Raw genomic sequence first — 27,516 nt, forward strand, 5'->3', positions numbered from 1 at the left:
GTTCAGAGCTAATTCTTCCTTTTTATATCAGAAACTTACTTTGTATTCACTGAGGATTCCTTTTCAACTGTCTCTTTAACTCTGTCTTCCTTTAATTGAGAACTTTGCATTTTTATTTTCAGTTCAACCACTTCAGTACTTATTCTCTAGATAGTTATTGGCTACCTATTTCTTCCTACCTTCTGCGCCCACTATTCCTACCCACTGAATTCTTTGCTCCATGAAATTTACAGATGGGTATGCTGTACAGACATGCACAAAGACAGCCAAATAGGTATCAGATTCCAACATTGATGTGCTCCTTTATTGGTTATAATTCCCACGTTTCCATTGTTACAAAGAACCCCATACGAGTGTTTTATTCATAATTCAAATGGCTGGGTTTTTTTTTGCCAGTTTCTGTCATTTTTTTGTTGGTGTCAGTAAAAAAAAAAGTCCAATCAAATGAATGGATTTGTTTAATGTCCATCATTTTCAGAAATTACAAATTGAATTTACAAATACGTTCACAAACAATCCTTCTCTTTAAAACCTGGCCTGGTTTAGCTCACAAGGATAGGAAGAGAAGAAAACAGAAAAACACAAAACTGGAAATGTCAGGTTGCTCAGCACTTACCAGTGAGGATGGTTTATTTATGCAGATGAAATTCATAATCAATGGAAAAACACAAAAGAGGTTTTTGAAAAGCTTCCAGCCTTCACCCATCTAATTACGGTACTTTATAACCCTTCAGAATCAACACCTTAATTGTTTTGTGAATTGTTCTGTTTCACAGAAACCATATGCTTCATTCCTAGCCTTATTGTGTATTCTATTATCTGCTTTCTTTGAAAACTTTTACAATTCTGCTGCTGTATAAGGTAAGTAGCAATGTAACAATGTCCAAAACCTCTTTTGGAAAGAAATCATAATCAAGACAGCTAACTCTGCATCTAATCGTCTTCTCCATCACAGAAGTTCTACGTTGGGTGGGGTAGAGGTTGAAAATATCATATATTAGATGACATGCAAGACTTTAAATAGGCTAAAGAGGTGTTACCCTAACACATTGGTGATTAAAATTTTTATTGTCACTTGCCGAAAGCATACTTTGACACCCATAACGCAATGCGTGTGCGACACACACCCAGCCTCGCAATTGCCCACACAACTCCCCTGCATGCACCCCGCATATGTGCACACTCCCCCTATGCTCCCCCACTCCCTGCATATGCAAGTGACCTCCTGCCCCTCCACTCCCTGCATGCATTTTTGACCCCCCATGCACGTCCCCATGAATTTAAATATTTAAAAATTATTTTGTTTATAAATCCATGTTATATATTAAAATAATGTATTATAACTATAAAATATTCAATTATTGTGTTTTAATGGTGCCTTTTATGCACAAATTAATTATCCTTAATTTCTTCCTTCCTTGACTTTAAAAGTAACAGATTCTGCATGGTCCCATTTGCAGTTCCTCTCTCTCTCTCTCTTTTCATAGTCCCAAGTCCCTCCCTCTAAATTCAAGTCTACTTCTCTCAGATTCTCCAAACCACATATCTTCTCCAGCCAACGTATTCAGCAATTTCTTTGGTGGTGAAAGTTGTCCACACTGGCTGAGTTGGGAAGGGAAATGGGACAACCATTCAGAAACACGAATGAATGAATGAATGAATGAATGAATGAATGAATGAATGAATAATTGAGTCAGTCAGTCAATCAATCAATCAATCAATCAATCAATCAATCCAGCCCAGTCAAGTCGCTGCAACCAAACCTGCCACTGCCAACTCACCATGGCCAACTCACCTCAGGACAACTCGCCATGGGACAATTTAACAATTCAATTTTATTATTTAAAATAAATTTTAAAATATTAAATTTTCCATTCTTCAGTGATTCTATTCCACCCTTTCTTTGATATTAGTGTAATTCTTGTCCCGCAGTGAATCATCCTATGGAGAGTTGGCCATGTTGAAATAAACTCAGTTGAAACACCCATGGACCTCTTGAATCCTTTGCATAGATTCAAGCTGCCTCTCTCCTCCGTTACTTGCAGGAAGAAAGCTTATGTTATGTCTTCCTCTACTTCACAAGTAGTCTTTCTGCTGATCCTCTTGCTGGTTTTCATCAACTCTACTATTTCTTTTACTCTCACTTCTGCTTTTCCATATCTCAAGCAATGTAATAACCTGAGCATTGCCTAGAATTTGATGCTTGACCTGTTTTACATGCAGGCAATTTCCAATTCCATATCTGCATATCCAGTTTGGGAAAGGCCCCTATCTGATACCTAACAATGTTGCTAACACCTTAAACTGAACTGGTTGAACTCAATAGATGCATCTTCCTAGGTCAGCGCTAGGCAAAGTTGGCTCTTTTATGACATGTGGACTTCAACTCCCAGAATTCCTGAGCTGGCATGAGTGGCTCAGGAATTCTGGGAGCTGAAGTTCACAAGTCATAGAAGAGCCAACTTTGTCTACCCCTGTCCTAGGTGTTTCTTCCCTTTCTCATGAAACAGCTAGCATAGCCATAATGTATGGTGTGATACCATTGGCACCAGGGATTAAGGAAACACCCTGTTTGATGACATCACACCATGCATTGTTTTATGGCAGATATCAAGCAAGGAAAAGAGAGGAGAGAAAAAAAACATGAAGCAGCAGCAACCCTCAGAATGACTTGTTAATAAACCTCTCTGGTTGGGAAAAGAACGAGCAATGCCCTTGAGTGGCCTTCGCCATTATCAAAATTCCCATTCTTATCCTTAGCATTTTTATCCTAAGAATTTTCCCGTCTATTGACTTTTCCTTAATGATCCTACCTTCCTCCACAGAAGCCAAATGGATAACTGTGTGAAATGTTTGATGTTGATCATCATAGCTGCCTCAGCTATTTATGGTAAGTACTTCCACTTGAGATTTGAAAAAAACAACCACATCTGAATAGCAGGAGGTTCTCATGGATTGAACAAAAAAGGTGCTTGTGTCGACGACCTGAGTGTCAGAAGTCCCAATGTGCCAGATTTTATCCAGAAAATTTCATGTTTTAACTTACGTCAGGTGGGCAAGGCAGTGGTTAAGGAAGGTTTCCTTATTGCTCATTATCACAACCCACTAATGCTTTGCCGTCACTGTGAGTTTACAAACAAATTCCCACGAGGAAAGAGGGTGATAAGCAGGGGTGGGGCTACTGCCTGGATGGGGGGCGGAACGCAGTGGGGTAGCAAAAATGGAGCTCCTCCCCAGAGCACCCAATTTGCATTGAAAGATGTTGAAAATAAAGGCAGGGCATCTTGCATAAGTCACGCCCGCAGTGTGGTAGTAAAATTTTGGTAGCCCTTCACTGGAGATAAGTCCAGAGTTTCAGCAACCAAATAATAGTCCAAGAGTCTAAAGTCTGAGAGCTGAGACCAAGCCCAAAATTCAAGGAACAGGATCCAGCGAAGCTGGGAAGAAGCACATCAAAACAAGCAAGTGTTCCCGACAGACACGCCTTCTCAAGCATCTGATTCAATCAACCTTCCCCAGCTTTCCTTCTGAGGAAGGACGGGGCTGCTTCCTTGTAAGCAACCTCGCTGATCTCCTCTCTGCCCCTCTCCACTCTGCTCTCCTCATCCGTTCCTTGTCAGAGGCAGTCTAGAGCAGCGGCGGGTTCCACTTACCTGCATACCGGTGCGCTGCACGGGCATCCTACTCATTCGGGTGGTCATGGATGTGCGCCTGTGCGTGCGTTCCCACATGTGATTTTGCTTTTGCGCATGAAACAAAAACTTGCTGAAATCTCCCGAGGGGACGCTCGCTTGCATGCAATTTCAGTGATTTTTTGCTTCCACACATGTGGAGAAGCAAAAAATCAATGACATTTCGCGCACCTGAGCATCCCCTCGCAGGATTTTGCTTCTGCGAATGTGCAGGAAGCAAAAAAGACATTTTTTAAAAAAAAGATGGCGCCAGTCACCAGAATATTGAAGACGGCATCAGAGTGGTTGCACGCAAATGGCGCAATCTAGCGGAATGGAGCTCCGAGGCATACAGGTAGCAGCCCACCACTGAGCTACCATCTCTGTTGGTCCTGTGCAGCTGCTCTGCTCCTGCAGGAGGATCCCCATCTGGTTGCCCCCCCCCCCTACTCTCACTGCCAGACGAACTTGGGACTTCCTCATCCTCATCCCCTCGACTTTCCACTCATTTATAGAGGACAATGTCTTCCCTGTTGTACAGTCCCAGCTCCAACTCCTGCTCCTCTGAACCAGGATCCAACTGCAGATTGTTGCAGGATGAATACGCATGGAACTGCACAGCAGAAGTATCCAACCTGCAAACAAGGGCATGTTATTGTATATCCTATGACCATTCACCTTTTTCTCAGATACAGATTTTTCTCTCAGTACTGAAAGAGCTTCTGTAAGAGACAATTTGGGTGGGTGGTTGAAGTAAATGAAGGCTGTTTGAATGGTAAGTATCAGTAGAAAAAAGTGAGATTTTAAATGCTCCTTCAGGTATTGGAAAATGGTTGTGTGTGGTGATATTTTTCTTATATGCACTTCTATATTACTCTGTGTTTATAAAACTAAAAAGCTTTTCAATTCTTTCAAAAGGAAGGAGAGAACGTGCCCAGTGTTCAATAAGGTTGCCAAATTTCAGTGTAGCTAGGATTAATGTCCTTCTTGAAGAGTTTTGAGAAAAGAGGATAACATGCTAGAGGAACATCTTTCCTAATATTCTGTGTAATTTTAGCAATTTCTTGGACATGAAGCTTCAAGACAAAAGGCATTTGTAGAGTTCATTGTAGAAACTTCCCAGTTTTGTTTGTTTCTTACAGGCACAGTTTACACTGTTTGTCAATACCTGCAATTATCTGATGGCCTGTCATCCAAGGTAAACACCATTGCATGTAAGGGACAGAAAAGGAAATCATCGAAATAGTTTGGGGCCAGATTGGGGAACTGATAGAGAATTTGAGAATTTGTCCTCAAGACAAAAAGGCTGCCACACACAAAGATCCTTTCTTCAGTAACAATTCTCAATGGAAACAAGCCCTTGCTCGATAATAAGAGGCCATCAAAGATGATGTTCACATTTGTTTTCTTGGGTTTTGACGCTACCAGAAATGTTGTATCTGGAAAACAGCAAGTGAATTTGTGTATAATCTGTCATCATTGAAGTGACAGTTAAAATCTGGATTTTATTTTTTAAATATAAAAGAATGGCTCAAGTAGCAAACTTGGCTCCTCTACTTTTGCATTCTCCAAAAACAGGTACTCCTTGTTTAGTGACTGCAATTGACAAACTACAAGTCCGTTGTTCAGAAAAGCTGTCACTAAGCAAAAAATCACATGACCACAATTCTGCTTATTATTTTACTTCAGCTTTCCCTTGCTTTGAAGCAGGGGTGTCACAATCATGGCACAGCTGCATCACACACTGGCCATCCCCACACCCCGGTTTAGCGAAGGGGGGAAAAAGTCACAATACATCACATCATGACAACATGACAACATGAGTTTGACATCCCTGCTTTACAGCATTAGGATATAACCCCAAACAGCTGTGTGAATCCAAGCATAAAAACATAAGAAGAGCCATGCTGAATCAGGCCAAAGCACATCAAGTCCAGCATTCTGTGTTACACATTGGCCCCCTAATTGTACATGGGGATCTTGAGCAGAAGGAGAAGGCACACCCCTCCCTTTCCCTTGACCCCCAACAAATGGTACTCAAGGGAATTCTGCCTGCCTCAACCAACATAGAGGCGGCACATGGACATCCATTTCAATAACTATCGATATACTTGGCATCCATGAATCTGTCTAATCCTGCCTTGAAGCTATCAAGGCTGACAGCTAAATTCCATAAACCAATGACCCTTTGGGTGAAGAAATATTTCCCTTGATTTGTCCTCGCGTTCTTACCTATGTGCTTTAAGGAGTGCCCCCTTGCCCTAGTATTGTGTGATAGAGAAAATAATTTTCTCTATCCACCTTTTCTATCCCATGCATGATTTTATACACTTCAATCAAGTCACCCCTTAAACGCCGTCTTTCAAGGCTGAAGGGACCAAGGCGTTGCAACCTGGTATCATAAGGGAGGGGCTCCAAGCAGTGTGGAAGGTGTAGTGAGAACTCAATTTATGAAGAACCTGGAGAAATGGCCAAATCATATACCCCTTTTCCCCTACTCCCCATCGTTTGAAATTATCCCCCTGGCACTGGGATAATGAGAAAGAATGGGAATGGTGTTTGCATTTATATTCACTGGAAAGAGAGTGAGCAGGTACATAATGGGGAATATGCATTGAAATGAGTGTAGCTGCAGCTTCTTAGGAGGCAAATGCCTTCAGGGGTGAAAGTGACTAGGATTTTTTCAATTCCAGGCAGCAGCTGCTACCAGGCTGTAATCAACTAATTAACGTTACACAACTGAGCCTGTTAAGTTGTTCTCAGCAGTTTTGGAGTAACCACTGCTACACAAACAAGCAGCTCAGGAAGTGACAGCTTGCTTGGGTTTGATATAGCAATTAAAATGCTGGCTTAGAAACCATGAAACACTGAGTTCTAGTCCTGCCTTAACCTTGAAAGTCAGCTGGGTGATCTTGGCCCAGTCACACACACTCACCTTAACTCACTTCAGATTGTTATTGTGGGAAAAATAAGAGGAAGAAGGTATTTTGGGATATTTTGTAAAAATATATATATAATGGAAAGTAGGATACAAACAAGCAAACATAAATTAAAATGTATTGGCTCTACCAGAGGGTATGGGATAAGCACAAGGCAATGTGGACAGGTAACCAAATGATGTTGTAAAGATAAATGTGGTTATTGATTCCAAAGTTAGTTTTTCATCATCTATGTAATGGTCAATTCTCACTATCTGAGGCAATCACTAAATGATAAGATTATAATTTACTGCATAATTCTGGCTGGGTAGGTATGGAAATTGAATTTAAGTCAAGAAGCATATACTGTATATATATATATATATTCTAAAATGGTCATAAATTAACTACAGTTAACTATGACTGAGGTCCATGTTACAAATTGTTCATATAAAAGTTGAAACATATATGTTTTTTTCCTTCCAACAGGAACTAACAAAAATGTATGAAACTGAGCTGAACAATCTCTGGTAAGGCTATTATACATCCCTCCAAAATATCTTAAAGAAAAACACTTTACTCATTAATTAAATGTATAAACTGCTTAAATCTATCTCATGACTCTGGGAAATTTACAAAATACAATAGTTAAAAACAAGAATGCACACAAGCTTTTTTTAAAAAAAAAAGTCTGGAAATCGTCACCCAATAAACCAAAACATTGGAAAGAGGCCCCTCTCCCTTCAAACCTAAGATATGGAAGAAAAGTTATGGTTTAAAGGAAAAGAACTGTACAAATCTTGGGGAATGTGGCTTATTGAAATGCAGCCAGGCTTAGAACTACAGGAACTAAGACAGGGCTGCCCAACATTGGCAAATTTCCAGAATTCCCCAGCCAGGCATGCCTTGGTCTAGGAATGTAAGCCTCAAGCTTCATTATTTATTTATTTATTTTTTGGATTTTTATATGCCGCCCCTCTCCGTAGACTCGGGGCGGCTAACAACAGTAATAAAAAACATCATGTAAATCCAATACTAAAAACAACTAAAAAACCCTTATTATAAAACGAAACATCCATACAAACAAACATACCATGCATAAATTATAAAGGCCTAGGGGGAAAGAATGTCTCAATTCCCCCATGGCTGATGACAAAGGTGGGTTTTAAGGAGCTTACAAAAGGCAAGGAGGGTGGGGGCAATTCTAATCTCTGCGGGGAGTTGATTCCAGAGGGTCGGGGCCGCCACAGAGAAGGCTTTTCCCCTGGGCCCCGCCAAGCAACATTGTTTTGTTGACGGGACCCGGAGAAGGCCCACTCTGTGGGACCTAACCGGTCACTGGGATTCGTGCGGCAGAAGGCGGTCTCGTAGATACCCTAGTCCGGTGTCATGAAGGGCTTTATAGGTAATGACCAACACTTTGAATTGTGACCGGAACTGATCGGCAACCAATGCAGACTGTTGGTGTTGGTGTTACATGGGGATTTTTGGGAAAGCCCATGATAGCTCTTGCAGCTGCCTTTTGCATGATCTGAAGTTTCCGAACACTTTTCATACGTAGCCCCATGTAGAGAGCATTACAGTAGTCGAGCCTCGAGGTGATGAGGGCATGAGTGACTGTGAGCAGTGACTCCCAGTCCAAATAGGGCCGCAACTGGTGCACCAGGCGAACCTGGGCAAACGCCCCCCTGCCACAGCTGAAAGATTTTTCTCTAATGTGAGCTGTGGATCGAGGAGGACACCCAAGTTGCGGACCCTCTCTGAGGGGGGTCAATATTCCCCCCCCCAGGGTGATGGACGGACAATTCGAATTGTCTTTGGGAGGCAAAACCCACAGCCACTCCCATCTTATCAGGGTTGAGTTTGAGTCTGTTGACACCCATCCAGGCCCCAACAGCCTCCAGGCACCGGCACATCACTTCCACTGCTTCATTGACTGGACATGGGGTGGAGATGTAAAGCTGGGTATCATCAGCGTACTGATGATACCTCACCCCATGCCCTTGGATGATCTCGCCCAGCGATTTCATGTAGATATTAAATAGCAGGAGGGGAGAGGACCGACCCCTGAGGCACCCCACAATGGAGAGACCTCGGGTTCGACCTCTGATCACCGACTGCAACCGACTTTATCTCATGTACATTAGGGTTAAAATAATAGGTTGTCCAATCCCATCATTGGCCTACACCAGGGGTAGGCAAAATTGGCTCTTCTATGACTTGTGGAATTCAACTCCCAGAATTCCTGAGCTAGCATGATTGGCTCAGGCATTCTGGGAGTTGAAGTCCATATGTCATAGAAGAGCCAATTTTGCCTATTCCTGGCCTATACCAATCCCTTTGGAGGCAATCCTAAGACTGAAAACACATTGGAAGTCCTCTCTGGATAAATATGCATTTGCTTTTGGTTAGAGACTACAGTGCAACATTCTTTCACACCCAAGGAGAAATTATTTAAGCTGCAATTCTATCCGCCTTTCTGTGGAAGTAAGTTCCCCTGAATTCAAAAAGATTCATTCCTCACTATATTTAGCGCAGGGCTGTCAAATCCAAGGCCCATGGGCCACATCCGGCCCGCGGGACTGCCCTGGAAACAGTAAAGATTGGCTTCTTGGTGCCTCTGCTGCCACCAAGTGATGTTGAGCTGACCATGCCCACTGTGGCCACGCCTCCCTCCCTCCAAGATCAAACACAACCCTGATGCGCCTCTCAATGAAATTGAGTTTGACATCCCTGGTTTACCGTATTTGGGTCAGGCATGCTTAATATCTCCTTTCTTGATTCTAACATCCTTCAGATTCAGCGGAAATGCCTTAATATCCAGTCTTATGTAACCACAATAATTAGCTGGTGCATTGCAGGCCCAGGAATGGTCTGGAAAACAGTTATGATTACAGTCAGTCCTCAACTTACAACCACAATTGAGCCCAAATGTTTTTGTTGCTAAATGAGACATTTGTTAAGTGAATTTTGCCCCTGTTTACCACTATTTTGCTACGCTGGTTAAGTGAAACTCTGCCTTTCTTAAGTTAATAGCATGGTTATTAAATGAATCTGGCTTCCCTAATTGACTTTGTCTATAAAAAGGTTGCAAAAAGATTATCACAACACTGGGACTCTGCAATCGTCATAAATATGAATCAGTTGCCAAGCATCTGAATCTTTGTCATGTGACCATGGGGAGGCCGCAACCATAGTTCCCTCTAAGCTGAGCAGTGAGCAATCGCTCACTTAAAAATCATCATCAACTCAGAGTTTTCCAAACCTGCCCAGAAGCCGAGAAGGAAAGAGTGAGAGGAGAGAGAGAGGAAGAGAGGAAGAGAGAGAAACAGATAGAAAAAAGAGAGGAAGGAAAAGAAAGAAAAAGAATGAGAGTATGGAAGAGAGAAAGAAAATCAAAATCTAGTTTGAAACTAGCTCAACTATTTAAGTGGCATTTTGATATTGATAGAGTTGCCCTATTATGAGCTCACTGTTGTAGACACACAGTACAGTATTTTATTTTGAAATTCTCTGAGGCAAAACAGGGTGGGTTTTTTATTTGTTTGTTTGTTTGTTTGTTTGTTTATTAATTATTTCTGTGCCACCCAGTCCCGAAGGGACTGCCGCTCAGACACTATACTTTTCTGCCCACCCCCCCCCCAAAAATTAGAGGGAACACTGGCCGCAACAGTCCTAAATGTGAAAAGTGGTCGGAAATCACTTTTTTCAGTGCCACTGTAATTTCAGACTTATTAAATGAATGGTTGTAAGTCAAGGACCAGCTGTATCACACTAGTCTACAGCAAAAATCCAGGCAACACTAGACGGAAGCAACAATAGAACGGGTTTGTATCCTTTTGTTTTGCCATTTAACAGTTTTTCAGAGTTTTGCATATAATCCTGACACCCATTTCCCCTCCTTTATTACAAGGAAATCTCAACATCTGCTGGAAGATCAATTCCATGAAATTCAGGACCTTAAGAATGAAATGAATCAACTGCATTCTGAGATCAGCAACCTCCAGAAAGGCATTCTGCAGTCCACCAAGCAAATCCTTCAGGAAAGTGACTTACCAGGAGAGGAGAAAGTAGGAAGCTGCAACTAATCTTAGAAATTCTCTGGTTTCGATCTTTCCAGACTATAATTTTCTTTTGCACATCTATTAGCTACCATAGAATGTCATTTTTCCCCCTTTTACAAAACTGAAGTCTGTTAGTTGTTCTCATGCCCAGCCTCTCTCGTACCAAATATGCTTAAAAAATACAGTAGGGAAAACATTGAACCACAGTGAGGGTTTCTTTCCTGCTGCAAAAGAGTAAATTATAATTTCATACTGGGCACTAGTATTCCATGTTGCATCCAGTTTTGGTCGCCACAATATCAACAAAATGTTGAGAAACAAGGATGATGCTAATTGGGTATATCTACTCTAATGAAAAGAAGGATTAGGGATGACACGAAAGCAGTGTTCCAATATTTGAAGGACTGCAGAGAGCAGAGAGAATCAACCTGTTTTCCAAAGCACCTGAAGGCAAGACAAGAAACAATGGATGGAAACTAATCAAGGGAAAAAGCAACCAAGAACCAAGGAGAAATTTCCCAACAGGGAGAACAATCAACCAGTGGCATAGTTTGGACAATCCTAGACCTATGGTGGTGAATCTATAGCATCATGCGAGAGGTGGCATGCAGAGCCCTCTCTGTGGGCACGTGCATGATCACCCCAGCCTAGCTCCATCGCATTTCTTTGTCGGTTTCATTTTCAGGGAAACAAAAGTTTGTGGGACTAAAAAAAAATATTCACTCAATCAATTCCAACTTCTCATGAAAGGAGAAGATCTCACAAAGTTGGAATTGATTGAGTGATATTTTTTTTTAGTCCCACAAACTTTTGCTTCCCTGAAAATGAAACCGACAAAGAAATGCGATGGAACTAGGCTGGGGCGATGACGCACATGCCCACAGAGAGGGCTCTGCATGCCACCTCTCGCATGATGCTATAAATTCACCACCATAGCTCAGGTGTTTCCCAATGGAGGAGATGGGGTCCTCCTCCTCCTGAAATTCATTACGACACAGAGCCGCAATGCAACCCTGGATCGTCTAGGCCAGGGGTAGGCAAAGTTGGCTTTTGTATGACGTGTGGACTTCAACTCCCAGAATTCCTCAGCTAGCATGATTGGCTCAGGAATTCTGGGAGTTGAAGTAAAAAAGTCATAGAAGAGACAACTTTGCCTACCCCTGGTCTAGGCTCCTTCTGGCCTCAGTTGCTTTTCCTGCAGAGCTGCCTGCGTTGGGGTGCCATGCCTCCCTGCCAGCCAGCTGAACTTCGGTGCACTGCTCCTAGGCTCATCAGCCTCCAGATTCCCACCACCCAGCACCAGTTTTGGAGGGGTGGGGTGCAGAAACAGATGAAGGCAATGAGAGAGGGGGGGGGAAGGAGAGAGAGAAACAGAGGGATGGAAACAGGGTGAGAAAGAGAGAAGCAAAGGCAGAGAGAGAGATAGGGAGGGAAAGAGGAAGAGAAAGAAAAAGTCATAGAGGAAGGGAAAGGGGAAGAGAGGCAAGGAAAGAGAGAGAAAAACAGAAAGGGAAAGAGAAAAAGAGAAATGATATTACAAAAGTTTTTATTGTTATTGAGCATAATATTTCAAAAGCAGAAAAAATGAAGGGGCATAAAAGTGCATTTATCATATTTTTCATAGAACAATTAGCTGAACTCTGCCTTTATCATTATTTTAGGTAGTAAAACCTCAGTATTCAGTTAAATTGCCTTGTTGGCACTTTGCGACAAATAAGTGGGTTTTGGCTTGCAGTCTCTAAAAGGTTCGCTACCACTGCCCTAGTCATAGATTTCCCACTGTTCATGATAGAGATGCTTATAATAAAAGGTGTTCTAGTATGTTTTAAGTCTTTATGGTGAAGACAAAACAGTTACTGCTTTTGGAGAGTTGAGTGGTATAGAAATTAAATAAAATAGTAAATTATGGGATTACCCTTTAACAAAAGTTTAAAGGAAATTTGTATATCTCCAACCTACTACATGAGATAGTCTGTTTGAATTGATTGATGACTGTAAGAATTATTAAATCTACCTCTCCTTTCTACATACCTTTCTTCTCCACAGAAGTTCCAGCCTTTATGTCTAAAAACCATGAGCATTGCATAGAGATTTCTGCACTGATATAAATTTTTGTCTTTTGACATTAGCCCCCAAATGCCTGTGTCCCAGGGCTGGCTATAGTGTATGCTTCATAGACATCATCTTTTCACATAATTAACTGACAGATGAAAACATCTTAATGCTATCTAAAAGAATCGTGGTACACACTGTTTTAAGCACCACCAACCATTCTTCCTTAGCTAAAATCTGATAGAAAAATATTATTAGATACCAGTTAATATTCCTTTATGGGCTATTCATTTGGGCACATTTATTTCCTGTCTTTACTCAGCAAACTTGAGAAACAAACCATTTGCCGAGTTGGCAAATTTTGGCTTTTTTGACATGATGCTTTATTGTCCATATTTGTGTATATGTTGCTAACAGTTGGAATTAAGTCTATGGTTCTATTCATAACTTACGATGTCTAACGTATGTAACTGATATTTGTATAAACCATTTCCCTGGTGTATTTTTCTTCTCCTTGGCAGGAAATGATTGATATGCTCAATTTGGCTTTTAAGAAGATTTTTGAAGACGATATACAGAAAGCTGACTGGGCTCAAAAGTCAATAGGTAATGTCCTGAAAGATGGAGTGGCTTTGGGTTTGCAACTCACAGCCAGGAGTGTCTTTGCATAAACTGCGAGTTGTGCAGTAGTTACACCCAGTTCTGGATCTTGAGAACCTGGTTGCCCTTGAGAAGTATATGAAAGCTTCAGTTGATTTAAATGTTTAATGGGCATCACATTTAAATCCCTGAACTGAAGCTTGGGGGGTAAAAAATAAGAAAGTGATTTGAAATCATATCTGACAGATTTTTCTCTTTCTACACTAAACTCTACAAAAGATGAATTACTATTGGATAATTACAGTATATATGAGTGAATTTAATTTCTGATGAAAAGTTTCTTTATATTTTATTCTGTACTTATTCTAGCCTTTATAAAAGTATCATCTATCTACATGGAGACTACGCGGGAACTAACATTGGGAAATTACATGTGAATGAATGTAATTTCTGATAAGAAATCTCTTTAAATTTTACCCTACTAATTCTAGACTTTAAAAAACATCTGTCACAAGAAAATACATCTAAATGTTCACTAGAAATAGAAAACAACTTGAGGTTACATAATCATCTGTCTGTCTATCTAGGAGCCACGATTGATAAAGACAGGACATCTAAGTCTTTTGATTTTTTACACCAGGAAAACTGTTGGTTTCCATTTATCGCTTCAGCCAACCCTCCTGAAACTATTTTACAGGTGCAGTATTTCTATCATTGCTATTAGTTAATTCAGAAGAATAGTACAATTTCTCAGCTAGAACAATAGTACTGCCCCGAGTCCAGTTTCTATCTCATAACTATATACATGTCATTATTTTCTTCTGAATGTTTTCTTTAACTTCTCAATCTAGCCTACACTATAGCCCTTGGATTTCCTAGAGATCTTGTATTCCAGATCGAAATGTTGATAAAATCTGACTTCATTTAATTTTAAGGAAAGCTCACTGCTTTCCTTAAAATTAAAGGAGGCACATATTTGTGAATGGCTCTGAAAACTTTTTCTGCAGTTCTTCAGGGCCTATTTTGTTCTGACTTGAAAATCTAACTGTTGCTTTTAATTGCATTAAACTAAGGCAGAGTTCAGAAGTTACAATAATGTTTTCGGTTGGTTTAGAGCAGGGAGAGGGAGGGTGAAGAACTACCAATTTTTTTACTACCACACTGTGGGCATGTTTTATGCAGGACGCGCTATATTTTCTTTCAACATCTTTCAGTGCAAATTGGGTGCTCTAGGGTGGAGTTCCAATTTCGCTACACCACTGCATTCCCTCCCATCCGGGCAGTAGCCTAACCCTGGGGAGGGATGCACAAAACTCTCCAGCTCAAAAACAGAATATTCCAGAGAAGAACAAAATCTTCTCCTTTGTATGTTGTTTCTGAATGTATATCTGGAATAGTTTGTGAAGTTCTGAGTTGCTGTATTTAAGAAGACTTTAAATGATGGCAAAAGCTGTGATGACGCAGTAGTTAGAATGGAGGATTGCAGAGTAACTGCTCACTGCCAGAAATGCAATCCTGACCACTTTAAAGTTGATTCAGTTTTCCTTCTTTCTGAAGTTGGTAAAATTGGGGGCTGCTAATGTTGTAAACATCTCAGAGAGTGCTGTAAAGCAGTGTTTTTCAACCAGTGTGCCGTGGCACACTAGTGTGCCGCGAGACATGGTCAGGTGTGCCGCGAAGCTCAGAAAGAAAGAAAGAGAGAAAGAAAGCAAGAGAGAGAGAGAACAAGAGAGAGAAAGAAAGAGAGAAAGAGAGAGAAAGAAAGCAAGAGAGAGAGAGAAAGAGAGGGAGGGAAGGAGAAAGAGGGAGGTAGGGAGGGAGAGAGAGAAAGAGCAAAAAAGAAGAAGGAAGGAAGAAAAAGAATGAGGGATGGAGAGAGAGAGAGAAAGGAAGGAAGTGAGAGAAAGAGGGAAGGGGAAAGAAATAGAGTGAAGCGAAGGAAGAGAGAGAGAGGATTTTTTTTGTCCAAACTTTTTTTAGCGCCCCACCCCCCACCCCCTCAATGTGCCCCAAGGTTTCGTAAATGTAAAAAATGTGCCGCGACTCAAAAAAGGTTGAAAATCACTGCTGTAAAGCACGGTGGAATGGTATATAAATCTAAGTACTATTACTATTGCTATAGTGCAGACTGTTTCTCCTTATTTATGCTTTCTGGACGTTGGAAAGCAAAAGGAGAATTCTCTCCCATTTCTATAGAAGTCTTCATTATTGGGCTTCAGAATGGAAGAAAATGGCCCCTTCTATATTGCTGAAGCATTGGCTGCTGGTGATAAATGCTTGGTGATAAATACACACACACACACACAGACAGACAGTTCAAAAAGATAAAGGGAACACTTAACACAATATAACTCCAAGTAAATCAAACTTCTGCGTAATCAAACTGTCCACTTGGGAAGCAACACTGATTGACAATCTATTTCACATGCTGTTGTGCACATTCAACTTTGTACAGAATAAAGTATTCAATGAGAATATTTCATTCATTCAGATCTAGGATGTGTTATTTGAGTGTTCCCTTTATTTATTTTTAGCAATACACACACACGTTTATTAGTAATGAGTATGCATAAGCACACTATTGTGCCTACCATCCCTGTCTTATTGTCCTATTTGCTTGTACCTACTTTACTTATGTTTGTGTTTAAATCAATACCTGCTATTACTTACAGGTTTTGATAAACAAACGCATAAATTTAAAAAATAAAATAAATCTGCCAACCTTCTGGGAATATTTCTTTAATCCCATCCATCCCCTTTCTCTGTTCTTTTCACCTTGTACTCTCCTCACTTTATGTAATCCTTTTTCCCAGTTTGTCATCCATTCCCTTCATTTCTAGAGGGATAAAAATAAAAATGTTGGAGATCCTGGTGCTTTCTTGCCCATTCTCTTCACTACTCCCCTCAATGAGATTAAAAGGCAGATAGACAGAAAGAGAATGAGAAAGAGGGAATGCCTCATTTACAACAGAGGAATGAGGGAAGAATGACATTTTCCTGGTTGCAAATGATTGGAAAATTTACACTAGTTGGGATATTATTCTGGTTTAATTACAAAACTCTATTTACCCACTAATAGTTTACTTTGCTGGTGTATCTGACCTCTTAATAAGCCAGAGAAAACACAGATTAGAGGTCAGAAGTAATTTTGTCACACATTCACAATAAAGTTCACCCTACTCCTGGAAAAACCCCAGTAATTATTGTACTTACACATCAAATCAATCTGCAGGACCTGAATTCATTTTTTTAAATTGATTTTTAACAATTTTAAGATACCCACAACATAAAACAAGTGTATAGTGAAAAGTGCCCACCACCCAACAAGCATACATACCCCACCACCAAATTGGGGGTGTTTCTTGTATAAACCATTTTAACCCCAGAGCAATGCATCTATTTACATATTATAGAGTGATTCCAATTTTGAGCATTTTATTTATGTGAATGGTCTCCTGTTTGTAGCCGAATGTTTACCCTGGAAACTGCTGGGCATTCTCAGGATCTGAAGGCCAAGTCGTAATTAAGCTGCCTGAAAAAGTCCGACTGACAGCCGTTACAGTTCAGCACATCTCTAAGGCAATAGCTTTTTCGGAAGGAATCACAAGCGCCTTAAAAGATTTTTTGGTTTATGTAAGTACAATACTGTTTTAACTTATCTTATATCTTTCCTCTAACTCCAATTTAGGAAGCACCAAGGCTACTATGCCCTTGATATTGAGCTGAAATAGGATATGGAGCCATTCTGGTATCGAGGTTAAGATGAAGGATTAGAAATCAGTGCTCCGAGTTCTATTTCTCCCTTTAGTATAAAAGCCAGCAGAGTTTAGGCCACTCATTCTCCCTCAGACCAATTCATCTCTCAACGTTCTTGGGGAAAAATGGGAGGTGGGAGCATTATGAACATATAGCAATGAGTTGCCAAAATGTTTACTGCCACACTGTGGGCATGGTTTATTTTGTGGGTGTGGCTTGCCTGCCATGTGACCAGGTGGGAGTGGCTTGACAATCATGTGACTGGGGTGGCTTAAAGGTCACCGGGGTGGCTTAAAGGTCATGTGACTGGGTGGTAGTGGCTTGACGACTCTTTTTCAGTTGATTAAGTCACGTTATTTGAATAGCCACCAAAAGGACAAATGATAGACAGCATTATTTGTTGAGGAGCACAGTAACATTTTAAGGTTTTGTACTAAACCCATAAGGTTCAGTATGATAACAGATTAAGCAAGTAGCTCAATTTTCTTTAATTGCTATAAAAGTTAAGATCTAGATAATGATTAAAATGATTAAAGTGTTTATGGGTAAAACATACTATTTAATTATTTCCTATTTTAAAAGCAATTAAGGATCATACTAAGGTACTAGAGAAGGAAGGACAATAAAAAAATTATTAAGTATTTTATAAATAGTGTATGGACTTACAACTCCCACTGTGTCCCCCTCCCATTATTGTGTACAGATCTTAAATTGTAACAAATAAAAGTAAGATACAAATTTAAGAAAAATATTAATCAATACCTTACTTTGTGATATGCAAGCTATTGCTCCCTTCAAAAAGCTCCTTTTGAAGGGATTGGTACATAATACACTGCCAGGTTCTCTGGACTGGCAACCTATCAGTAGAGGCTGGATAAACTAGCAATATTTGGAGTAATGAGTGAAATGAATGTAGACCAGACAGGATTAACAAGACGGTTCTGTTTATTCAGCTCTTAAAAGTGACTCCAGCAAGAATCCGTCTGAGCTGTCAGTGTCAAAACAGCTCCTATTTATACTGTTGAGTTTCGCGCCTAAAACAAAACGGCCATGCGTCTTAACCAATCAGACGCGACCTGCTTATTTCTGCCCAGACACAGCTTTCTTTTACATACAGTTTATTATACATACTTAACACCCCTCCTCCCTTAGTCTTGTGGCTGTCAATCAGTGAGCCACGTGATATAATCTTCCAATCTGCTGGGTCTGTGTACAGTTCGCTCAGACCTGCGCAGATCAGTTGAGTCTGTGATTTCGACGGTGGAGGAAGGCTCGTTGCAGGTTCCGGAGACTGGCTGGGCCCGAGTTGGGGCTCCAGCCGGACGAGATGCTGGTGTTGCGGCCTCGGATGAGGACGATGGCTCGGTGTCGGTGGAGGAAGCTTCCAGCCCCGGTAAGTCCATGCGTAGATCAAAAAGTCCCGGTTGCATATGAGAGTCTGCTTGGGGGGAAGAAGTGTTATTAAATGGTCCCTCGATGTTAGGTGCTAGACGCCCCCGCAAGTGGTCAATGTGCCGCCTCCAGGTGTGGCCATCCTCAAGTTGTATGGTATAGGACTTTGGGGCAGTCTGCTGAATTATTTTCCCTTTAAGCCAATGTAACCCCCCGTCAAAATTCCTAGCATATACAGTCTGACCCAGGAATAAACTTCTTTCAGGAGTTACACATGTTACATTATTATAATCTTTTGTACAATATCTGGGGTGCAACCTGTCCAGGGGAGATCTTAATTTTCGGCCCATCAGGATCTCTGCAGGACTTTTATTTGTTACAGAATTTGGGGTGATATGTTGCATCATTAGGAATTGATCTAAGTTATGTTGTAATTCCCCGGGACCTGCTCTTCGCAGTGCCTCTTTGGCCACACGAACGTATCGTTCTGCAAGGCCATTAACCCATGGCGAAAAAGGTGAAGTGAGGGCGTGTCTGATACCCAAGTTGCTTAAAAAACATTCAAATTGTCTTGCAGTCAATTGTGGCCCATTATCTGAGACCAGAACATCAGGGCACCCATGAGTGGCGAATAGGTGATACAACGCTTTTATGGTGGCACAAGTAGTGATATTTTGCATGGCTATTATCTCCACCCACCTGGAGAAAGCATCTACCACAATCAAGAAGTTTTGAGACCCAATGGGGCCTGCGAAATCAATGTGTATACGTGCCCATGGGCCAGTAGGTTTCTCCCAATCAACAGGCGTGGTTCTAGGGGGTTTGGGACGCGACTCCTGGCAAGGGTCACACCTTGCTACCCACTGTTCAATTTCAGAATCTAGGCCTGGCCACCACAAGTGCCCCCTGGCCAACCCCTTCATTCTAACAATTCCTGGATGGCCCACATGCAACATCCCAAGCACCTTTTGTTTCAGACTGTTGGGAATAACCACCCTGTCACCCCATAATACACATCCTTTTAAAAATGATAACTCCAACCTTTTGGCTTTGAAATCTGTGAGGCCTGCCTCCTCAGGGTCTCCTACCCACCCCTTTTGTATGCAATTTATAACTTTTTGTAAGAGGGGATCCTTTTTGGTGTGTTCAGCTACTTCTTTAGCTGTGGTGAGGGGGTTTTCTTCGAAATCTAGTAATAATACATCCTCTGATGGAGTTGGATCTTTAGCTGGTTCTACTATGGGGCATCTGCTTAGGCCGTCTGCGTGGTTAATTGATTTCCCTGCTCTGTGGGTTAACGTATATTGATATCCTGAAAGGAACAATGCCCACCTAATTAACCTTGGGGACATGAAGGGAGGTGTTGGTTTGTTTGAAGCTAGCAGACCTAATAAGGGTTTGTGGTCTGTGATTAACTCAAAGCTTCTCCCACACAGGTAATTGTGAAATTTCTTTACACTAGTTACAAGAGCCAATGCCTCTTTGTCCAGTTGGCTATAATTTCTTTCTGCCATGGACAGAGTCCTTGAAAAAAAAGCAATTGGGGCTTCAGATTGGTTAGGCATTACATGAGCCAATACTCCGCCCACCCCATAAGCGGAAGCGTCACACGTAAGTCTTATTGGCAATACTGAGCTGTATTGAACCACTACGCTTTTAGAGGTTAATAAAAGTTTTATTTTACGAAAAGCTTCGCGCTCAAGCGTGCCCCAGGTCCAGGGAACTCCCTTCTGCAGCAGCCGGTGTAGTGGTTCTGCTGCCGTTGCCTTCTGCTTTAAAAAAATTGAATAAAAATTAAGAAGGCCAAGGAATGCTTGCAATTCTAACTTATCACGGGGTTCTGGGGCTTCTGTTATAGCTTTTAATTTGTCAGCTGTAGGATGAATTCCGTGTGCATCTATCATGTAACCCAAAAATTCTATGCTGTTAGCCCCCCACACGCATTTATCAGGCTTTACTTTCAAACCCTTAACTTGTATTCTGGTCAATACTTCCCTAGTCCTTTGGTTCAATTGGGCCTGGTTTTCCCCCGAAATAAGGATGTCATCAAAGTACGGGGCAGTTCCTTTAATGCCAATTAATAACCGCTCCATGAGGCTCTGAAAAATGCCTGGAGCTATGCTAACCCCGAATTGTAGCCGGGTGCAGCGGAAGGCACCCCTGTGGGTCACTATGGTTTGGGCCAGGGATGTGGCCTCATCGACCGGCAACTGTTGATATGCCTGTGCGAGGTCAATCTTAGAAAAGACTTTTCCTTCTCCCAAAGAATGGAGTAGTTGCTGGACAACCGGGATTGGATATGGGTGGTGTTGTAGGGCTTTGTTAATGGTTGCCTTGTAATCTGCACAGACTCTTAAAGACCCATCAGGCTTGAGTGGAGTGACAATGGGTGTTTCCCATGGCCCTTGTTCCACAGGAATTAAGATTCCTTGGGCAATGAGTTTATCTAATTGGGAGTCTAATTTAGGTAGAAGGGGCAAGGGTACCCTGCGAGGCTTCAGTCTGACCGGGGGAACCTTGGGGTCTATTGAGAAGGATATGGGGGGCCCATTATAAGTGCCCAATGTTGGGCTGAACACTTCAGGAAATTCTTGCACAAAATCAGGGACATCATCATTTGACATAACATTACATACACCTGATATTTCAATTCCCAAAGGAGACATCCACATAAGACCCAGGAGGGAATGTTTAGCACCCTCGACTACCAGCAAAGGGAGAGTATACAGACATTTTTTAAATTTAACAGGCACATCTACTAACCCCAAGACAGGAATTACGTTTCCCTGAAAATCCCTGATGACAGAAGTATGTTGAACAAGATCAGACTTAAGATAGTTGGGCATATACATTTTAAATTTGTCCCAAGGCATAATAGAGTATTTGGAGCCAGTGTCCAATTCCATATTACAAGGTTTGTCATTTAGGAACAGAGAGATAACAATTTTGCTCCCTTTTTTGGTTTCAGTGCTATTTACATAATTTTGAGCTTTACCTCTTGAGTAGCTATTGTTAGCTGAGGAGTAATTTCTGCGGTTGAAACCTCGGTAGGATTTGTTGTCTCGCGGCTGTTGTTGTGGATTGGCGTACCTCTGCGAGCGAGGGGTGGAGAATGATTCTTCAGGCTGTGTGGCTCTGCATGCCTCAGCGATGTGCCCGCGCCTGTTGCAGCGGCGGCAAATGGCGTCTCGAAACGGGCAGCGTTGACGGAAATGGTTCCCTCGGCAACCAGGGCAAGGGGTGGATGCTTGTTGGTATCTGGGTTGTCTGGCCGAGTCGGTTGGAACGAGAAGACAATGGTCATCCTCGGCAGCAGCTGGGCTGAGGTCGTCTGTTGGCCTGGCATGGGCAAGCGTGGTAGAGATCTTGGAGACGGTTTCTTTGTGGTCGTGTTCCTTTAGCTCTTTTGCGGCCGCGTCAGCGACCTCGGCTGTCTGAGCGAGTTTTATGACGGATTGAAGTGTAGGTTCGTCCTCAGTAAGTAGTTTGTTGCGTACGGTGGCGTTTTTCATTCCAAAGATGAGCGCGTCTGTGAGGCGAGCTTCCGGGCTGTCAAACTTGCACTTTGACAGCACCGTTCGAAGCCGCGTGGCGAATTGGTTGATTGACTCGGCGTCTCGTTGTGTCATTCTTGAAAACTGGTGTCTGTAGACCACGGCAGGCTTCGTCGGTTTGAAGTGACTCGCCAGTTTCTCTTGTAGGTCTTTCCAAGGCACAGATTTAGCCGGGAGCGGGTCGGCCAAGGTTTGAACAAGGTCAAACATTTCGGGACCGCAATAATTCAGAAAGATGGCCCGCTTTCTGTCGGCTTCGGCTTCTCCCATTCCTGCTGCTTCGAGGAAGATTTCAAATTTAGCCATATAGGCGTCCCATGAAGATTTCTCGGGATCGAAGTAGTCGGGCGCCCGGCCGATCGGTAGCGAATTCATTCTTGACTCGTGGATTCTTCGGTTCTCTCGTCGCCAGTGAAATGAATGTAGACCAGACAGGATTAACAAGACGGTTCTGTTTATTCAGCTCTTAAAAGTGACTCCAGCAAGAATCCGTCTGAGCTGTCAGTGTCAAAACAGCTCCTATTTATACTGTTGAGTTTCGCGCCTAAAACAAAACGGCCATGCGTCTTAACCAATCAGACGCGACCTGCTTATTTCTGCCCAGACACAGCTTTCTTTTACATACAGTTTGTGATATGCAAGCTATTGCTCCCTTCAAAAAGCTCCTTTTGAAGGGATTGGTACATAATACACTGCCAGGTTCTCTGGACTGGCAACCTATCAGTAGAGGCTGGATAAACTAGCAATATTTGGAGTAATGAGCTAAATGGCCATTCCCCCTGTAGAATTCTAAGACAAGCAATTATGTCTGCCCAACTCTATCAGCTTCCACCCTAAGTAGTCTATTAATTTTTCTTATCCAATGCCATGGCCTCACCTTCCCTGGTGTCTTTAATTCAGAAAATGACTAACAATTTCTTTGCTGCTTCCCATATGAATTCATTTAAAGACTGTCCCTTTCCCTACTCCATAGGATACTTCCATAAGGTCCCATAATCTGGGACATTTCCTGTCTTCACTACAACCCCTGTACAGGATAGTGATTTGGAATACAATATGTGGGAGGAGGACGATGAAATGGACAAAACCGTTGCCTGCTACTTCCAGGGAAAGTCAGAGTCCAGATCAGTACACCATAGTTGCTGAAAATTAGCAGCATAGCTTTCTCAGATAAGCCCTAACATAGGCATCTTAACATTCCTATATCTTCTCTTCTACTCTTTCTTAGATATATTTTACTATGAGTATATCCTCTATATAACCTACATCATGTATTTTACTATGTGTATACCCACTAAAACCCTCATTGTGTAGTGGACAAAATCAATCAATCAATCAATAAAATAAACATGTTAAAAACAATCTGGCAATAACCAGGGTGAAAAATCACACCACTCTCCATAGCTCTCTGCCCGTTTCATATAAAATAATTCCGCTCACCATTAAAAGATTGCCTGCTTGTCAAGACTCAAAATTCCTTTTTTTTTTCCTTTTGGTTTCTGCATTGACCTGACTTTGTTCGCCAAGAACTGCTTCCAGGTTGTCCTTCAGGGCTGCTGCAGCATTCAACTCTTCTACACTGATTCCCTCCTTTTAATTTTAGGGGCTAAATGATGAAACAAAAGAGGAGATCCTGCTGGGAACATTCAACTATGATACTGAGAAGGAATTAATTCAGACATTCCAACTGAAGGTAAACTAGAAATGGGAGAACTGGGGTAGAGGTAAAACTAAAGTAGGATAGAGTAAAACCGAAGGGGCTGTGACAGAGGGAGTTGTTTTGAAAGAATCTCTCCAATTTCTGCCCCATCTACTAAAAACCAGACAACTTTTAATTCAGTACTTTAAGGAGTGGATTAGGCCAGAGCTGGAAAACCAGAGCTCCTCCTGAGGAAATATAGTTTAGATCACTGATTTTCAACCTTTTTTGTGTCATGGCACATTTTTTACATTTACAAAATCCTGGGGCAAACCACCAACCAAAATGACCCCCTAACACAGTACATATTATATATATAGTTAATAATATAGTTCAAATATCTATATACACCATCAGGATAGACATAACCAGCTGAGGCTTCATCTAGTGGTGGCAACATTTACCTCCAGTTCTGACCAGGATTAGAAATCGGGACCATGGGGAGTAGTAGCAGCTTCAACTACTCACTGCAGCCACACGATGACAAGTGTGCGGCAGCCCGAGCGGGGACCTTCCTGGGTGTGGATGAGAGGCGGCCTGCTATTGGTTCATCGCTAGTGGTCAGGATGAATCCTAGAATGTGATTGGTCAGTGAGCATTCCCTGTGCCTCCACTCTTCGTGTTGCTGATAGCTGAAGGGATTGTTTATATTCGGATGGAGGTGGCTGGCGGCCGGCCGGATAAATGGCCTCCGCGGGCCATAGTTTGGGGACCCATGTTTAATTTCCCCATGGAACACCTGACCATGTCTCACGGCACAGTAGTGTGCCGCGGCACACTGGTTGAAAAACACTGGTTTAGATAATCTGTGGCACTATAAAGATAGTCCCCGACTTACAGCAGTTGACTTAATGGCTGTTCAAAGTTTCAGTAGCATTGAAGAAAGTGATTTATGACCATTTTTTCACATGTGTAACCATTGCAGCACCCCTATTTGTACACTTGACACCTGACTCACAATTTGGACAGCTGAAGTGTCTCGGGGTCCATGTGATTAACTTTTGCAACCTTCTGACAAGCAAAGTCAATGGGGAAACCAGATTCACGTAACAATTTGTTAAGTAACAATGTGTTTCTAATTAAACAAATGTGGCAAGAAAAGTCGTAAAATGGGGCAAAACTCACTTAGCAAAATTCTCACTCAGCAACATAAATTTTGAGCTCAATTGGGGTCATATGTTGAGGAATATATATATTGATGGGAGGTAATGGGACAAAGCAAAACAAAAAACAAAAAAACCTCACCACAAATCTTCTTTCTGATGAATAACAATCCCAAAGCAGTTATATCAGCATTTGGGAAACAGGTCTACAGATTTATTTTATTTATTTATTTGATTTTTATGCTGCCCTTCTCCTTAGACTCAGGGCAGCTTACAACATGTTAGCAATAGCACTTTTTAACAGAGCCAGCATATTGCCCCCATAATCCAGGTCCTCATTTTACCCACCTTGGAAGGATGGAAGCCTGAGTCAACCTTGAGCCGGTGATGAGATTTGAACCGCTGACCTACAGATCTACAGTCAGCTTCAGTGGCCTGCAGTACAGCATTCTACCTGCTGCGCCACCCCGGCTCTTGTATATAGATATACAGTATAGGCTTTGCACTCTTCTATTAAACCGATAGAGCCATTCAAGAGGATGACTTCATCTCGATTGCTTTTTATTATGATTGTTCTTTTCCCTCATCTACATTTCAGAATGAACAAGAGAAGGCATTCCAGTATGTAAAAATCAAAGTGGAGAGCAACTGGGGAAATCCAGAGTACACGTGCATTTATCGAACCAGTGTGCATGGAAGGATGGCCAATATAAACCATTTGGGCAAGAAAGTGGATCAAATCTACCAAGATATATAAATCCTGCGACTTTCCCATATTAAATTTAAATTAAATTTATTAAATTTAAAATATTTTGTTGGTTCTTCCAAGACAAACACCACATCATCTGCGAATGCTTGTGTTTTATAAATTTCTTTTTTAATCTTCAATCCTTTTATTTCCTTATCTGCTCTTATTTTAATCAACAATGCCTCTAATGTTAACATAAATAATAGTGGCGATATTGGACAACTTTGTCTTACTCCTCGTTGTATATCTACTTTTTTGGTCTGTTCACCATTTATTATAATTTTAGCTGTTTGTTTTGTATATATAGTGTTTATTATATTAAAAAACTTTGTTCCTACCTCCATCTTGTTTAGTTGTACTTTCATAAAGTTCCAATCTACATTATCGAATGCCTTTTTCGCATCCAAAAATATAAGCACCATTTGCTTTTCTAGATGTTGCTCATAATATTCTAATGTATTTACTATTATTCTTAAATTATTTTTGATTTGTCTTCCTGGTAAAAATCCATTTTGATCACTATGTATCATATTATTTATAATACTTTTAAGTCTATTAGCAAATATTGATATAAAAATTTTATAATCTATGCTTAATAGTGAGATAGGTCTATAATTTTCAATTTTTTCTTTTTCCGTGTCAGCTTTATGTATTAAAGTTATTAAAGTTTCTGACGATGTTTTTGGTAATTTACCTTCTATCAATATTTGATTATATGTCTCAAGCATATTTGAGAAAAGTATTTCTGTGTCCAATTTATAAAATTCGGCTGGTATTGAATCTGGGCCAGTCGCTTTATTATTTTTTTGTTTCTTTATAGATTGTTTTAATTCTATGTCTGTAATAGGTTTGTTTAGTCTTTGCTGTTGTGTTTCAGTTAATGCTGGTAACTCTATTTTTTCCAAATATTTGAAAATTAAATCCTCACTTATTTCTTCTTTCGTATAATTGTTAATAAAATTTTCTGTCCATTTTTTGTACTCTGGGTCTTTTATTATAGTTCTATTCATTGTCCAATTTTTTATTTTCCTTTTACCTTTCCAATATATGGATAAGGGGTTGTGATCTGCCCAAGTAGTTGTCTCTATTTCTATTTTACTAATTTGTTCCATTATATGGGCAGGGGCTCAGGCCATATCAATTCTAGACCAAGTCTTGTGCGGGTTAGAGTAAAAAGTATATTGGTTATCTTTTAGGTATTGTTCTCGCCATACATCTTTTAACGATAGTTCCGTACTCTTTTTCCAGAACGTCCCAGGTAAAATTACCTTTTTTTTCTTTTCTTTTCTCTTCCCAGTATAATCCATTTGGTCATCTGCAATTGCATTGAAGTCCCCTATTATTATCATATTTTCAATTGATAATTCATTAATTTTTTTGTGCAGATCTTTATAGAATTGTTTTTGATTATCATTTGGTGCTTAAATTGAGGCAATTACAGGAGGTTTTGTTTCTAAATCTAATTGCACTATTAACATCCATCCATCACCGGCAATAGATTTATTATAACCAGAAACAGATGCCCCTCCGTATAGCCCCTGATATAGCTTGTCTTTGCTCCTCTCTCTATGGCCGACCACGGGAAGTGACGTTCCCCTTTCCACCCACCCAAGACTGTCCTCTCACCACAGGAAGGTCGCGCAGGTGCAGAGGGGCCCGAAGCAAGTGTCTGAGATCAGGCTCGGCTAAGAAGATGTCGCGGGGTCCGGGTTCGGGGATGCAACACAGAGACCTCCCCGAGGAGGTGATCGGCTACACCCCGGATGAGAAGCTCCGGCGGCAGCAGCTGCGAGAGCTCCGCCGCCGCTGGCTCAAAGACCAGGAGGTGATCCCCCGGGAACCGGTCCTTCCCCCGCGGAAGGTTGGCTGGGTGGAAGGTTTCTGGCAGCGCTTCCTCCAGCCCAAGACGTTCTGGAAGAGACAGATAAAGGTGAAGCCCAGCACAAGTGGTGGTGGTGG

The 27,516-nt window shown here is 41.4% G+C and overlaps 1 pseudogene; it reads left to right on the forward strand.

Annotated features, from left to right (window-relative positions):
* The first annotated feature begins 252 nt into the window (after positions 1 to 252).
* On the forward strand, positions 253 to 25,566 carry LOC139159559 (SUN domain-containing protein 5-like; annotated as a pseudogene).
* Positions 25,567 to 27,516: the final 1,950 nt, after the last annotated feature.

This window comes from Erythrolamprus reginae, chromosome 2 (assembly GCF_031021105.1).
Source record: "Erythrolamprus reginae isolate rEryReg1 chromosome 2, rEryReg1.hap1, whole genome shotgun sequence".
Classification (NCBI taxonomy): domain Eukaryota; kingdom Metazoa; phylum Chordata; class Lepidosauria; order Squamata; family Dipsadidae; genus Erythrolamprus; species Erythrolamprus reginae.